This window comes from Pseudophryne corroboree, chromosome 3 (genome assembly GCF_028390025.1).
Source record: "Pseudophryne corroboree isolate aPseCor3 chromosome 3, aPseCor3.hap2, whole genome shotgun sequence".
NCBI lineage: Eukaryota > Metazoa > Chordata > Amphibia > Anura > Myobatrachidae > Pseudophryne > Pseudophryne corroboree.
The window spans coordinates 384,185,770-384,200,305 of NC_086446.1; the positions used below are offsets into that span (position 1 = coordinate 384,185,770).

General features: G+C 40.0%; 1 protein-coding gene across 8 annotated transcripts in view; it reads right to left on the reverse strand.

Annotated features, from left to right (window-relative positions):
* Positions 1-14,536, reverse strand: part of TANC2 (tetratricopeptide repeat, ankyrin repeat and coiled-coil containing 2) — a 1,023,243-nt gene that overhangs the window by 239,445 nt on the left and 769,262 nt on the right. Inside the window, exon 1 of one of the 8 annotated variants that reach the window (XM_063960014.1) lies at positions 3,133-3,559. The exons of the other annotated variants lie outside the window; for them this stretch is intronic. The gene's annotated coding sequence lies outside the window, so the exon portion shown is untranslated. Of the gene's footprint in view, positions 1-3,132; positions 3,560-14,536 lie in introns of those variants that run through there. 8 annotated transcript variants of the gene reach the window in all.

The window sequence follows — 14,536 nt, forward strand, 5'->3', positions numbered from 1 at the left end:
GTACTTAGGCTCGTTTGTGGCAGAAAATTTTCAAAGTGCCCCAGAACCCCCCCCCCTAAAAAAAATTGTCTTATATAGCTTATCCAAGTAATACACATACATAACCCTTCTCCCTGCCTTTAACACTAAATGTGTGGGTGTGGCTCATTAACATCTGTTTGGATTATTTTACACCAAATTTTGAAAAATCTCTGACAAACCTCACATGTATCCAGTTAATGTATTACCAAAAACTATGTAACAGCCAGTCCTAAGGATTATTCCAACATTAACTATATTAAGTCAATAACTGGATAAAGGTCACAGTACTTAGGGTGTGTACACACGGTGAGATCCTTGCTATGCCCGATTTTCACTTGCGATTTCCCTTGAACTCCCCGGAGCCCAGCACCACCGATTTTGACTAACTTTTCTTGAGATATGGACTATGTGTGCTTACGATTTTGGCTTATGTGAGATTTTGGCTTATGTGAGATGTCATTGACATGGGAGATGAACTAGATAGTACACCAATCTAGCAAGGAAAGACTTGCCTGCACAGTCCATCTTTTCTTGCGATGCCGACCTGGCGGGACCGCGCATCGGGATCGAATCGGGATCGCAAGATGGCTTTCACCGTGCAATCTGCACTAACTTTTCTTGCGATTTTGACTATATAGTCAAAATCGAAAGAAAATCTCACTGTGTGTACACACCTTTACTCTTGGTATACTGTACTACAGTTATGAAGGATTCAAAAGGCTAGGTTGGCTCAGCAGAAGAACAGCAACTCAGTGAGGTATGGCTAGTAATAAGTGGAGTGTCACCCTGTTGATTTTGCCTTTAAACTAAATTACAAAATTGCTGCTTTAAATCCTGCAACAAAATTGCAGGAAAAAAAATTGACTATTGCACTGCCCCCAATGTCACTATAAAACTTACCAGCACAAACACCATTTAGTGACTAAATAAATGCCTGTTCCTATCAGCTTTATCACAACTGAAAAATTACCCTGGAAAAACTAAAATATGTATTACAATTAATAAACATTATCTGTACATAAAGACCAAACCTACAATCACTTGGATAATTTTGACATTATCAATATACTGGACATGATCTAAAACACATAAATGGTTCATGGCTGCAAAAAAAAAAAAAAATAAAAGGAAAGAAAATAAACATTTTAAGTATATATTTATATGACTTGCTATTTCCTTCAAATGTATTGCTCACCTGCTATCTCTGCAAACCCTAGAAGCCCAGTCACTTCAGTACCTCTCTGGTGAATTATGTTAGCAAGGAATCACCACATAAAATGTAATTCAATAATTCCTGATGTTAAGCGTTATGTTGAAAATTAGGAAGATAATGCGTGAAACAAGTAGCACTAGTATTTATTTATTATCAGTTATTTATACAGAGAATATTTGGCCATTCACATCAGTCCCTGCCCCAGTGGAGCTTACAATCTTTATTCCTTACCACATGTACATGCACAAGCATTTACGCTAGGGTTCAATTTATTGGGAGACAACCTACCAGTATATTTTTGCACTACTGTGCATAAAACCAAGTATTCTATACAATAGTAGAGGCAGCCATTTTGTGGGTTGTACCAATATTCTGCCTATCAATTTACTAGTGAACTGATAGGCAGATTACACAAACAATATTGGTTCAGCCTACAAAATGGCTGCCAATGCTATTTTTGGTTACCTATTTGTAGGTCATATGTCCACTGCTATTAATAAATATAACTATTAGAATTAATAGTATTCACACAGGAATAACACAAAATGGTACAACCAAATAACCAAGTTTATTAAACCCGACACTGTTTCCTTGATGTGACATTATTTAACCATATACTTTTAAAGGTGTTTTTTAATTATTATTTTTTATTTACAATATTAATATATATTATATATTAATATATATTTGTAGACTAATTTGTCTGTGTCTTTTTCCCTCCCCCTATCATCTTTACCTTGCTTCGTTTGTTTTCTGTACCCTTGACATTTTTGTAAGACTACATACTGTAAAAGGAAATGCAAAATAGATACTGACGGCAGCCATTTTCTCAGCTGTAGACAGAAAATGCATTAGTTATTATGCTGCTTGTACTGTCTTTTCGAAAACAATTCTAGTCAAAATCTCCCTTTGAACATAAACCGGATTAAAGTCAGAGGCCTAAAAAAATGGCTGGATTTATTAGCACTAATTATGTGAGAATTGAGGCTGAGGATGTAAAATGTGTCACAATAACACCAAAACAAATTTCACAGAGATAATTAAAACTACTTGCTCGTCTTGAAATAAGTGTAGAGAATGGCCAGATAACAGCAACCTAAAACATAAATCACTGTCATCATCTTGGTCCTGATCATCAGTTAATTTCTTAAGGGACAATAAATGGGCCTACTGGAAAAACAAGATTTGATAGATGTAATGTTTTTTTCAAAAGACAGAAGAGATATAAAGCAGGAATGAAGGTTATATTTCAGCCATAATGCAGAATGACGTGTTAGTGAATATACGTACACCATTCACTTTTGCAGCAAAACGTTAATATTTACCAAGATTAATGAAAACTGTGTACACTTGGGGGGGGGGTGGAATCTATAATTATAAAAAAAAGTTATGGTGGTTTCTACTTAAAAAATACACAAATAAAAGTATTTATGAAAACATTTAAAAAAATAAAATCCATCTAGGACTAAAAAAATGTAGATAAGACGAAAACGCTGCCACTGTTATCAATATCTTAATATTTAAGGCAGAGACAACCAGTGACAGATCAAAGTCTGATAGCTGTAGTCCAGACTCCTACATGCCGCACCCCATTGCATTCTGGTCCTCAGGAGCATGGAACCACTGAGAAGCTCCCTATCTCATGATGGCCTCTATTACCGAGAAGCCTAAAGCTAAAATTCCACCCACCTTATCTCAATACTGTGGTTACAGAGAGAGAAAATCAACGAAATACAGATGGCAACGAAGGACGATTAAAGGGACAGCTCACATACAATAATTTCATTACCAGCAACACAACATAAATCAAAATATAATATGCACTAAATGTCAAGTTGGGCATCATCTTAGAAGTCAACACTGACACATTGCTACACCGACCTCCATAGATTACTTACATTGACAGAAGATAAAGCAGTCTGACAATTCAAAGCTCTAGAAAAGCATGGTCTCCTCTTTCCTTCCAATAGCACTTCCGCAGCAGCTTTGCTGTTACTAATAAGCAGCCTTTTTTTATTTTGTTTTTTTTTCTTTTCTTACAAGTCCAGCTGGGTCCCGGCTGATAATTCTGACCTCCCAAGAGTCAATACTGTGTCTCCAGCACAGCAGGCTCTGCTGCTCAACCTACAAACACATCCCTCCCTCTATCTGTTCTGCTTCCCTGTGATCTCACAGCTATCACTCCTCTCTTAGCAAGGCTGCGGAGGGCATCAAAATTTGTATTTCTGTCCCCAATTCTCGTTACTCTCCTCCTCCGAGGGCAACACACAAGATGGGAGTGGGCCGGTGCAGAACAGCACGGAGAGAGACGCAAAAGGCGGTGTAGGGATGCAGTTCGGTCCTGAGCTAATGAATGGTGCAGTGCTCTTGTTGTCATGGAAACGCAAAGAGGAAAAAATCACTGCCATATAAGGAGCGGTGACATGGATTCTGGAAACAAATTAGAATATATAAAATAAATAAATAAAAGAAAAGCTGCTGATGTACATTCTATGCATGTAAGGCAGAGATTTGAATTCACTGACAGAAGGATCGTGCAGCTCCTGCAACAAGGGTATACCACTGAAGGTAGAGAGCATAAGACCCCGGTGTTGTGGTTTGTGCCAGCAAGGCCCTGCTGTGATCAGACAGGAGATATAACAAGAGAGAGTTGGGGGAGGGGGTTTCTGCGACAGGTGGTCCACTGACAGGAAGAAGGCTGTCCATGCCACCAGCACAATAAAGCTTGAGGAATTTTAACTCCTTCCTATGCAACATGCAAAAAAACAAAACCCCAATTAAACAGAAAATTCTATGCATAGGCTATAAAACATTGTTCCAATGAGCTGGGACAACACAATGTCACAGTGAAATTCATTCGGTTCAGAGACACACATGTATACTCTGCCAGAGTTTAAGATAAAGTCATATAAACACCTCTGAAATTGCACAGATACAAATACCACTAAACAGTAAAACGCCCAAATTTATCAAGCCTTGGAGAGTGATAAATAGCACAAGTACCAACCAATCAGCTCCTAACTGTCATTTTTCAAACACAGCCCGTGACATGGAAGTTAGGAGCTGATTGGCTAGTACTTAATCACCGTGCAATTTATCACTCTCCAAGGCTTGATAAATCTGGGCCCTGGTGAAAGGATGGGGTCTATTATAAATTTATGGCACGCACAGTAACTTTCAGGTGAAAAAGGAGGTAACCATACAGATCAGTATATCACACCCAAAAGAGCAGGTAGGAAGATTTGGGTACATAAGTGGTACCTACGCTCCAAAACATGACAAAGGGGTTATGTTGGTGGTAATATTATTATTAATAATAATTATGCTAATGTTATACAGACAAAATAAATACTAGTTTTGTCTAATTTAATTTCCTACCTTCTGTCTCAATTCATAATAAAACCTTACAAATAGCATTCCAGCGTAATATTGGAATTTATTTGGCCTTTCAGTGTACTAAGCAATGGCAAACAATGGCAACATTGTGTTAGAAAAAAATATGGTGTAGTTACTACCACTTTCTTAAAAAATTGCAGGACTTTTGGGAAACAGCACAAGTAAGTAAACAATATAACAGACATTATGGAAACCCTAAACTACGGACTATCACAGAAAGAGTTATTTATTCTAGAAAAGAAAAGCCTGACAGATGATTTCATCTACTTGCATACTGATAATTATATACAGGGGAAGAAAAGCACAATGACTACACAGAGCGGAGGCAGCCATTTTGTACGCTGAATTGAGAATGTAACCTACCAATTCAGTAGGAACTATTGACAACACTGAGGCATGAGCCACAAAGTAATATTTTCTTAATGCTATTAGAATGCAGGCACATTCAGGAATAATAGTTTTTTGGCTGAATTTACATATAACATAGAAACTTACAAATTGATGACCAGGAGGCAGTAGTGGAAAAACCTGACTATCATAACGTTTGCCTGGTGCCTAAACACTGTGCTATTTATTGAGGGCTGACACAATATCAGGGAACCACACACTTCCTCATGGAGATATCAGTCTCATACAGTATATATTAATTCTGCACATCAAATGAATGGATGGTGTAATGGTTAGCATTACTGCCTCAAAGCACTGAGGTCATGGGTTCAATTCGCTCCGTGGACCGAACTGTGTGTAACTTGTATATACTCCCTGTGCTTGTGTGGTTTTCCCTTCTGGTACTCTGGTTTCCCCCCACAATCCAAAAATATACTGGTAAGTTAATTGCCTCCTGACAAAAATGAAACCCTAGTGCGTAAGTGTGTGCATGTACATGGGCAGTCTAGATGGGCCAAGTGGTTCTTATCTGCCATCAAAAGTCTTTGTTTCTATATCTGGCTTTCAGGTGCACCCTTTACAACAGGTTGCCCACGGCAAGAGTGGTAAGCATACTGCATGATCAGAAAAGTTTCCACCAGTAGACTGTTTAGAGGGCAAACACAATACAAATGCCAGGGTGGTTAATGCACTGTGCTGGAGTAAAAATCCAGGGTGGAATTCCATTGCCACTTTTCAGTCAGGAAATTCATTTCAAGCAAATGGACTTTTTCACACCCTTCTGGAACAACACTAAACAAAACCGAGTTTGCAGGCAGTAAATGGTTGAACTTATTACATACTTTATACATTTTCACATAAAAAAAATAAAATTAACGCAAATCTTAACAGAGTTCCATATTGAACACAAATATTTTATATGAATAAATCAAAGCCAGCATAACAGAACTGTTATTGCGACTATAGATTACGACAGTAGAGGGGGTGGGTTACAGAAGAGAAAAGAAATAGACCAGAGTAGAAAGAAAGCTGATTAATAGCTCACTGCAGACGGAATCACTGTGCGCTGTTACAATTCTCATTTCTCTAAGGTCACAAACCCTCCGTATCTCATTTTGTTGTAACATTGCACTTAGTAAATTATTCAGCTGTGTGACGAAGGTTTTCGCCCACTGACGGTAAACCAGTAAATGCGTGTTAATAAAATGAAGACTCTATCTACCTTGTGTTATGATCCCTGTGTTCAGTGAAGTCATTCACAGATTAATGCAGTTAGACTGCAGCACAAGCAGTGTTTACTGGATTGTGTTCATTCACTTTGCCTAGATAAAAGAATCACCGCAGCCTATCAGTGGATGTGTGATCATAGAAACATAGAATTTGACGGCAGATAAGAACCACTAGGCCCATCTAGTCTGCCCATTTTTTTTTTTATCCTTTAGGTAATCGCAACCCTTTTTGAACCTTAATTCTTTGTAAGGATATTCATATGCCTATCCCAAGCATGTTTAAATTGCTCTACAGTCTTAGCCTCTACCACCTCTGATGGGAGGCTATTCCACTTATCCACTACCCTTTCTGTGAAATAATTTTCCTTAAATTTCCCCTGAACCTGCCTCCCTCCAGTTTCAGCGTATGTCCTCGAGTTCTAATACTTCTCTTCCTTTGAAAAATGTTTCCCTCCTGAACTTTGTTAAAACCTTTGGTATATTTGAAAGTTTCTATCATGTTTCCCCTTTCCCTTCTCTCCTCCATACTATACATGTTAAGATCTTTTAGCCTTTCCGGGTAAGTTTTTGTGATGTAGGCCATGCACCATTTTAGTTGCCCTTCTTTGTACACTCTCTAATGTATTTATATCCTTCTGGAGATATGGTCTCCAGAACTATACACAGTATTCCAGATGACCTATACAGTGGCATTATTACTTCTCTTTTCCTGCTACTGATTCCTCTCCCTTTGCAACCAAGCATCTGACTTGCCTTTCTCATTGCTTTGTTGCATTGCTTTCCTGCCTTTAAGTCACTTGAAATAGTGACTCCTAAATCCCTTTCCTCCTCAGTAGTTTCCATTATAGTACCCTTGATACTATATTTAGCCTTTGGGTTTTTGAGACCCAAGTGCATGATTTTGCATTTTTTAGCATTAAACTGTAGTTGCCATGTTCTTGACCATTTTTCAAGCCTAGCTAGGTCATCAATCATTTGTTTTACCCCTCCTGGTGTGTCTACCCTGTTGCATATAGTTGTATTATCTGCAAAAAGGCATATTTTCCCTTCAATACCATTTGCAATGTCACCAACAAAGATATTAAAGAGAACTGGTCCGAGTACAGATCCCTGGGGTACTCCACTGGTAACATTTCCCTCCATAGATTGCACTCCATTTACTACAACTGTGTTTCCTATCCTGCAACCAGGTTCTTATCCATTTAACTATTCTATAATCCACCCCCACACTTTTAAGTTTATTTAGTAGTCTGCGATGTGGGACAGTGTCAAATGCCTTACTAAAGTCTAGATATGCTACATCTACAGCTCCCCCTTGATCTATTATTTTCATCACAGAGTCAAAAAAGTCAATAAGATTTGTTTGGCATGATCTCCCACCAGTAAATCCATGCTGTTTTGGATCCTGTAAGTTGTTTGATTTAAGATATTCCACAACTCTTTATTTTAGTAGTTTTTCCATTACTTTCCCTACTACTGATGTAAGGCTTACTGGTCTGTAGTTACTTGCTTCTTCCTTGCTTCCACTTTTGTACAATGGAACTACATTTGCTCTTTTCCAGTCCTCTGGAATGGCACATGTATTTAGTGACTGGTTAAATAATTCTGTTAATGGTGCCACCAGCACATCTTTTAGCTCTTTTAGTATCCTTGGGTGTATCCCATCTGGCCCCATTGATTTATCCACTTTTAGTTTTGAAAGTTCAGTTAGGACCTTCTCCTCTGTAAATGTACTTTCATCGACCTTATTTTTATGAATGTCCTTGCAACATAACTGGGGCCCCTTCCCTTCTCCTTCTGTAGTAAATACGGAGCAAAAATAATTATTTAGGTGATCTGCTATTGCCTTGTCTCCCTCCACCAAATTCTCACTCTCTGTCTGTCTTAAGTCTTATTATTCCTCCATTTGATTTTCTCCTTTCATTTATATACTTAAAAAAAGTTTTGCCCCCTTTATCTACCCACTGGGCCATTGTCTCCTCAGCTTCTGCCTTTGCACGTCTGATCACTTTCTTAGCATCCTTCCGTCTGTCAAGATACACCTCTTTGTCATTATTGTTTTGAGTCTGTTTGTATTTCCTAAAAGCCATCTTTTTTGCTTTCACACTAGTTGATACTTCTTTTGTGAACCACATTGGCTTCCTTTTTCTGGTGCTTTTCCTAACCCTTTTGATACAAAGGTCTGTTGCCCTTACTATTGCACTTTTCAGTTTTCCCCATCTCATGACTCTACAAATGCCTGGGGTCTGCAACTACTATGGTGGCGCAAGATGTTATTAATTCATACAACCATCTACAGTGTGACCTTATGGTTCATTCTACACCTATAGATTCTGAAGGTCAAGATGGTTAAACGCCCTGACTGTCACATAACACCTTTGGTCTATTGAACAATAGCAACTATGACTCTAGAGCAGTGGTTCTCAAACTCGGTCCTCAGGACCCCACACAGTGCATGTTTTGCAGGTAACCCAGCAGGTGCACATGTGTATTAATTACTCACTGACACATTTTAAAGGGTCCACAGGTGGAGCTAATTATTTCATTTGCGATTCTGTGAGGAGACCTGCAAAACATGCACCGTGTGGGGTCCTGAGGACCGAGTTTGAGAACCCGTGTTCTAGAGAATCAACTTTATTTCATGATCCTTAAGGCAAACACAGGTATTAAGCTTTTTGGAGACTTTACATGAAAACAAAACACTAAATTGGTGGAAAAATGAATGCACAATGAGCATGTAGAGAGGGGGTGGCCACGCTACCTCTGAGCGTACAAGGTAGTGCAATTTAAGGAAAAGTGGAACTTTAAAAAAAAAAAAAAAAAGACCAAAATAAAATAACACATAAGTAAAATAAATCAAAACAGTGTAGAAAAAAACTGTTTAAAGCCTTTCACTTACAAGTGAAGATGTTTAGTTAGATAGTTAAATAGAAGGAATCCATGATATATTATATACAAAAAATACAATAGATAACCATGCTTATAACACCTACTGATGGCAATACCATTGCTCAGTCGTCTTACAAGTGCAATTGTGCTTTAAATATAAGCTGCAGACTAGAGGCATGCATATGAACCACCCAAACACTGTCCCTAAGGGTTCCATTTACCAATGATCGCATATTTAATGTGATCTGGGTGCGATATTAGTGCCGAGGTATCGCATTGCAATATGCAATCACTTCACCTGAATGTACTACTAAGCATAGAGAGCGTGTACCTACGATGTGTTCTGTGAGATGCCGGAGGGGGTAGGGGTGGAGGAGGGCATGTGCACGCGCGTTCAGCCTGACCGCACTTACACAGCAACTACTGCCATGGAGGGTTCCAGAGAGAACCATCTGCCATGTAGTCTATAGGCTGAGGCCATTTTCAGATGCAAAGCATTCCCAATACTGGTAAATCAGGCAGCATCACATTCCACATAGAAACCTATGGAGGATGCGGCTGCTGCTGGAATGGAGGGATCAGAGTTATCTGATGTGGTCCCTCCTACATACATTCTGGGGGTAACTTAATATTTGTGGCTAACACCTGAAAGCATACATAACTGCAAATATTGTCTGATAAATGGGCACAGTGCACAAAGCCTGATTATGTGCGCATTGACAAGGCTGTCCTTGTCCTTTCAGTTTGGGCAAATGGTAATAAGTTTGCAGAAAATATGTAGCAGCTGTGATTGGATTTGGCCTCCTACCACACGTGTATTCACACTGGGGACTGACTAGAAAGGAGATGCATCACACCTTTGAGAAAGATAAAGTGGTAAAGTTGCACTCAGCTTGCAGCTATCATTTATCTATAACATGACAGATGTTTATTGGTTGCTATGGCCAAGTTATCCACTTTATCTCTCTCCAAGGTTTGATACATCTCCCCCTGGGTTTTTTAGCATATGGGCAGAACAATAGCATGGCCACACGACAACCTGGATTGGATACTGAGGTGTAGACACAAAAAGAGTGAACAAGCAGTGAGTTTTCTATATTATAATGTGCTGGGTTTACCGAATAAGAAAGGTACTATAGTATTACCATATTACCAAAAGGGTATGCGGTTAAAATACAGAAAGCGACGGTCAGACTCACACATCCCTGTAGTAAATACAGGGTGTTACGGCTAGGCACTAGGGGGAGAGTTAGGGTTAGGCTACAGGAGTGGGGGAGGTTAGGGTTAGGCTGTAGGGGGGGGGTAGAGTTAAGCTGTGGGAGAGGGGGTTAGGGTTAAGGGGGGTACACACGGAGAGATCCGTGCTTAAATTCTAAGCAATCTGACTAGATGTGTTTGCCCATAGCGATAGCGATGCACGGCCCCACACGTCACTATCGCTGACTCTAGATTTGGCATGCATGCCAAATCTGGTAGATTGCTCATTTCACCACTGTGTGCTGAGCGGGGGGAGAGATATGTGCTGGGGCTTTAGGCTGCTGGAAGGGCGGCTAGGGTTAGACTGCTGGGTGGGCAGGGTTGGGGTTAGGCTACAGGGTGGGCAGGGTTGGGGTTAGTTTACAGGTCGGACAGGGTCGGGGTTAGGCTGTGGGATGGGGTACGGTAAAAATACTTACCGCAATGTGTTGGGATTCTGACCGTCAGGATTCTATCCCACTGTCTGTCTTTTCACTGTCGGGAACCTGACTGCCGGGATTTTGTAACCAACCCACCAAAGCTTATTATGATTTTTTTAATTTAAGTTATCTAATAAATATTGAATTATCAAGAATTTACAGACTGGTATAAATGACAGAGTAAAAATATAATGTGAAGTGAGCAGCAACCGAAAGCTTCATCTTTCCTAGATAGGGAAGCCTACCATTCATTCGCTAACTACAGCAGCTCTTTCATGAAGAAGACAACCAAGGCAGGAGTGGAAGACTTGCAACCAAAACTGCTAACCCGGGACAGTAGATGATCAGTAACGGGTACAGATGCTGTTGAGCATGACTCCATTATTGACAGGTTGAATGGATGAGACATAGCATATCATGGAGATTTGTCTGTGGCCATTACAATTCAGCTTCCCGTAGGGACATGGGTTTAATTAAGAAATCCGAAACACGAAAAGCTAAAGTCACTGTATACATTGCGGTAATTACATCAAAAGAAATTTACAACTAGCTCTTTTTTAATTATCCTGCAATTAGTGTAATTAGAAGCACCTAATGGAGTGCCATTCCCTTGTAATCAATGATAAAATCTCAGTGAAAACAAAGAATGAATGGCTAGGGAGGTGAGAAAGGATGAAGGACAAGAGGAAGGTACCTGAATATAACCATAATGTCATTCTTATCTGTAAAATTCAACCAAATATTTTGACAATGTAGTGTGGACCACTAACCAAAGAAGCCAGACATTGGTCCTGAGCAAAAATACTACTTCTTGAAAGAAATCTAACCAGACACGGACCAAACAAACAGAAAAAGTTGTTTCTAAAGAAAGGCAAAAGAAGAACTGTTTGCAGGAAGATGGACCATTATCAGGCATGTAAACTATAACAAAGCAATATACTGTATATAACGGCTTGCCATAATAGGCATTTAGGGGTTACTAAGCCTTGGATGGAGATAAAGTCAACGGAGATTTAAAAAAAAAATGGCTCTATTTACTAAGCCTTCGATGGAGTTAAAGTAGCTGGAGATAAAGTATCAGCCAATCAGCTCCTACCTGTCATTTTTCAAACACAGCCTGTGGCATGACAGTTAGGAGCTGATTGGCTGGTACTTTATCTCCAGCAACTTTATCTCAATCAAAAGCTTAGTAAATAGATCCCAAAGTACCAGCCAATCTGCACCTAACTGCCATTTCACAGTCTGGGTTTGAAAAATGACAGTTAGGAGCTGATTGGCTGGTACTTTATCTCTGCCGACTTCATCTCCATCCAAGGCTTAGTAAATAGACCCCTTAATCTGTAACACAAATGATTTACACAGGTTCAGACCAGACACCATGGAGTAAATGTAATACGGTGCAAGAAGCCAGTGGTGCGGGGGATTGTGCGAAAATGCCCGTATTTTTACAGCAGCAATCATTTACATGGCAAAACTTTGTAAATGATTGCCGCTTTAAAATAGGGCATTCTTTCACAAACTCCTGCACCCTATTACATTTACCCCCATAATGGGAAAGAAATGTAATTAAAATGACTGACCATGAAATGACTGTTGGTGCCAGATGATATGGTTTTAGTCTCTCAGAAACTGATGATATTCTGGGTTTTAAGCATAATGGTTCCTAGATTTTAGATAGAGCGGTGAACAAAAAAATAAATAAAGGGGAGTGTCAGCTCTGTGGCTGAGATGAATGGACAGACTGATTGAAGGTGACAGAAAGGTGAGAACCATCCTATCCGTTTGATAAATAGACAGTGTCTAGTTAGACAGTCAATAGATAGACACCATATGTTAGATGGAAATTAGGTCGACAGGGTCAAAAGGTCGACAGGGTCAAAAGGTCGACAGGGTCAAAAAGTCGAAAGGTCGACATGGTCAAAAGGTCGACATGAAAATGGTCGACATAAAAAATATAGACAAATGTTTTTTTTTTTTAATGTAACATGTTTTTGGATTATTTCATACTTTCTCTATCCATGTCGGCATAGAGTTGGTTATAAACCTTGTGGCGAGCGCAGCGAGCCACCGTGCCCGAAGCGTGGCGAGCGAAGCGAGCCACCGTGCCCGAAGCGTGGCGAGCGAAGCGAGCCCCGCGAGGGTATGCCTTTCTACAATTGGGGGTCCTAGATGACAAAACTATCCACACAAACCACAAAAATGCAAAAAACATGGTGTCTACCTTTTTCATGTCGACCATTTTCCTGTCGACCTTTTGACCCTGTCGACCTTTTGACCCTGTCGACCTAATGTCCATCTAACATATGGTGTCTATCTATTGACTGTCTAACTAGACACTATCTATCTTTCATACCGGAACAGACAACCATGCCTTGCAACGGTTCTATGCAGAAGAGCATCTCCAAAATCACGAGATGTAGTTGGTACCCCAACAGGAAAGATGCCAGTGGTCAGATGAGCGGCGCTGACAAGAAAGTATGATAAGGAGGGTTAGGGTTTGGCTGCAGGGAGGGGAGGGTTAGGCCGCTGGTAAGAAGGGTTTCATATTTACTAAAACGTGTCGGGATACTGACCGTCATGATGCAGTTGTCTGTATTCTGACCACCAGCATCCTGACTTACAGCATACAATACCCATCCCAAAATCACAACATGTTGATCTTTGAAGTGGCTGGGCTGCAGTAGCAGCAGAAATCCGCATGGGGTCCCATTCCTGTCAGCTAAGAACAGGAAACTCAGGTTACCATGGCTATACTGTAGGTTTGCCAAAACTACTCAGCTGAAAACTGGCCTGGTCTCAGTCACTAGAACAGAAGCCACTGGAGCCCCTTTTGAATGTGGTGGACGGAGAACAAATCTCCAGCAACTGTGTGATACTACCATGTCAACATGGAGTAGGGTCTCTAATGTTTCCAGCACCTTGTTTAACCCATGCCATGAAGAATTAATGTTATTCTGGGGCCAAAAGGTGGTTCTACCCAGTATTACAACTACCTGTATATAGACAGACACAGTTATATGTGATCAACCTAAATACTGTACACAACAACAGAGCAGGGAAACTATTCTACTCAATACTGCAATAAATGCAAAGTACCAAATTACATCATTACGTCAACAGGGAGATGTATCAAACCTGGGAGAGAGATAAAGTAACAACCAACTTGCTCCTGGCATTTTTCAAAAACAGCCTGTAACATGGCAGTTACAAGCTGATTGATTCGTACTTTCTCTATCCACTTTATCTCTCTCCAACCTTTGATACATCTCCCCCTTAGAATGAAGTGTAGTTCAGCAAGGACTGGATTGCCCATAATTGCCAAGCCCTGATGTAGGGCAAGATGAAAAGAACTGTGACTCTGCATTCATCAGTGTCGCAGGGACCCCACCTCCCCCCACCTCCCGCTTATAACACACTCTCCTCCCTTCGCCCACTCCTGTACTATTTTTGCTTCTCTCCCCCTCCTTTCTCCCCAAACTGTTCTCTGATCGAGTTCCTGTGTGAAGATCCACTGCAGCCAGGGACAGAAATTGGGAGATAAAACAGAATTACAATTACACAGATAAGATTTTTTTGATCTGCATACAGATCCAGAAAGGCACAGTTGTATAATAACTGGGAAAAGGTAAAGGATATTATTATGTTAACCAAAAGTAGGTACAATATAACATGGCAAATATAAGCTAGCAGTAAAGTATATTTAAGAAGAAAAAAAAAACATACAA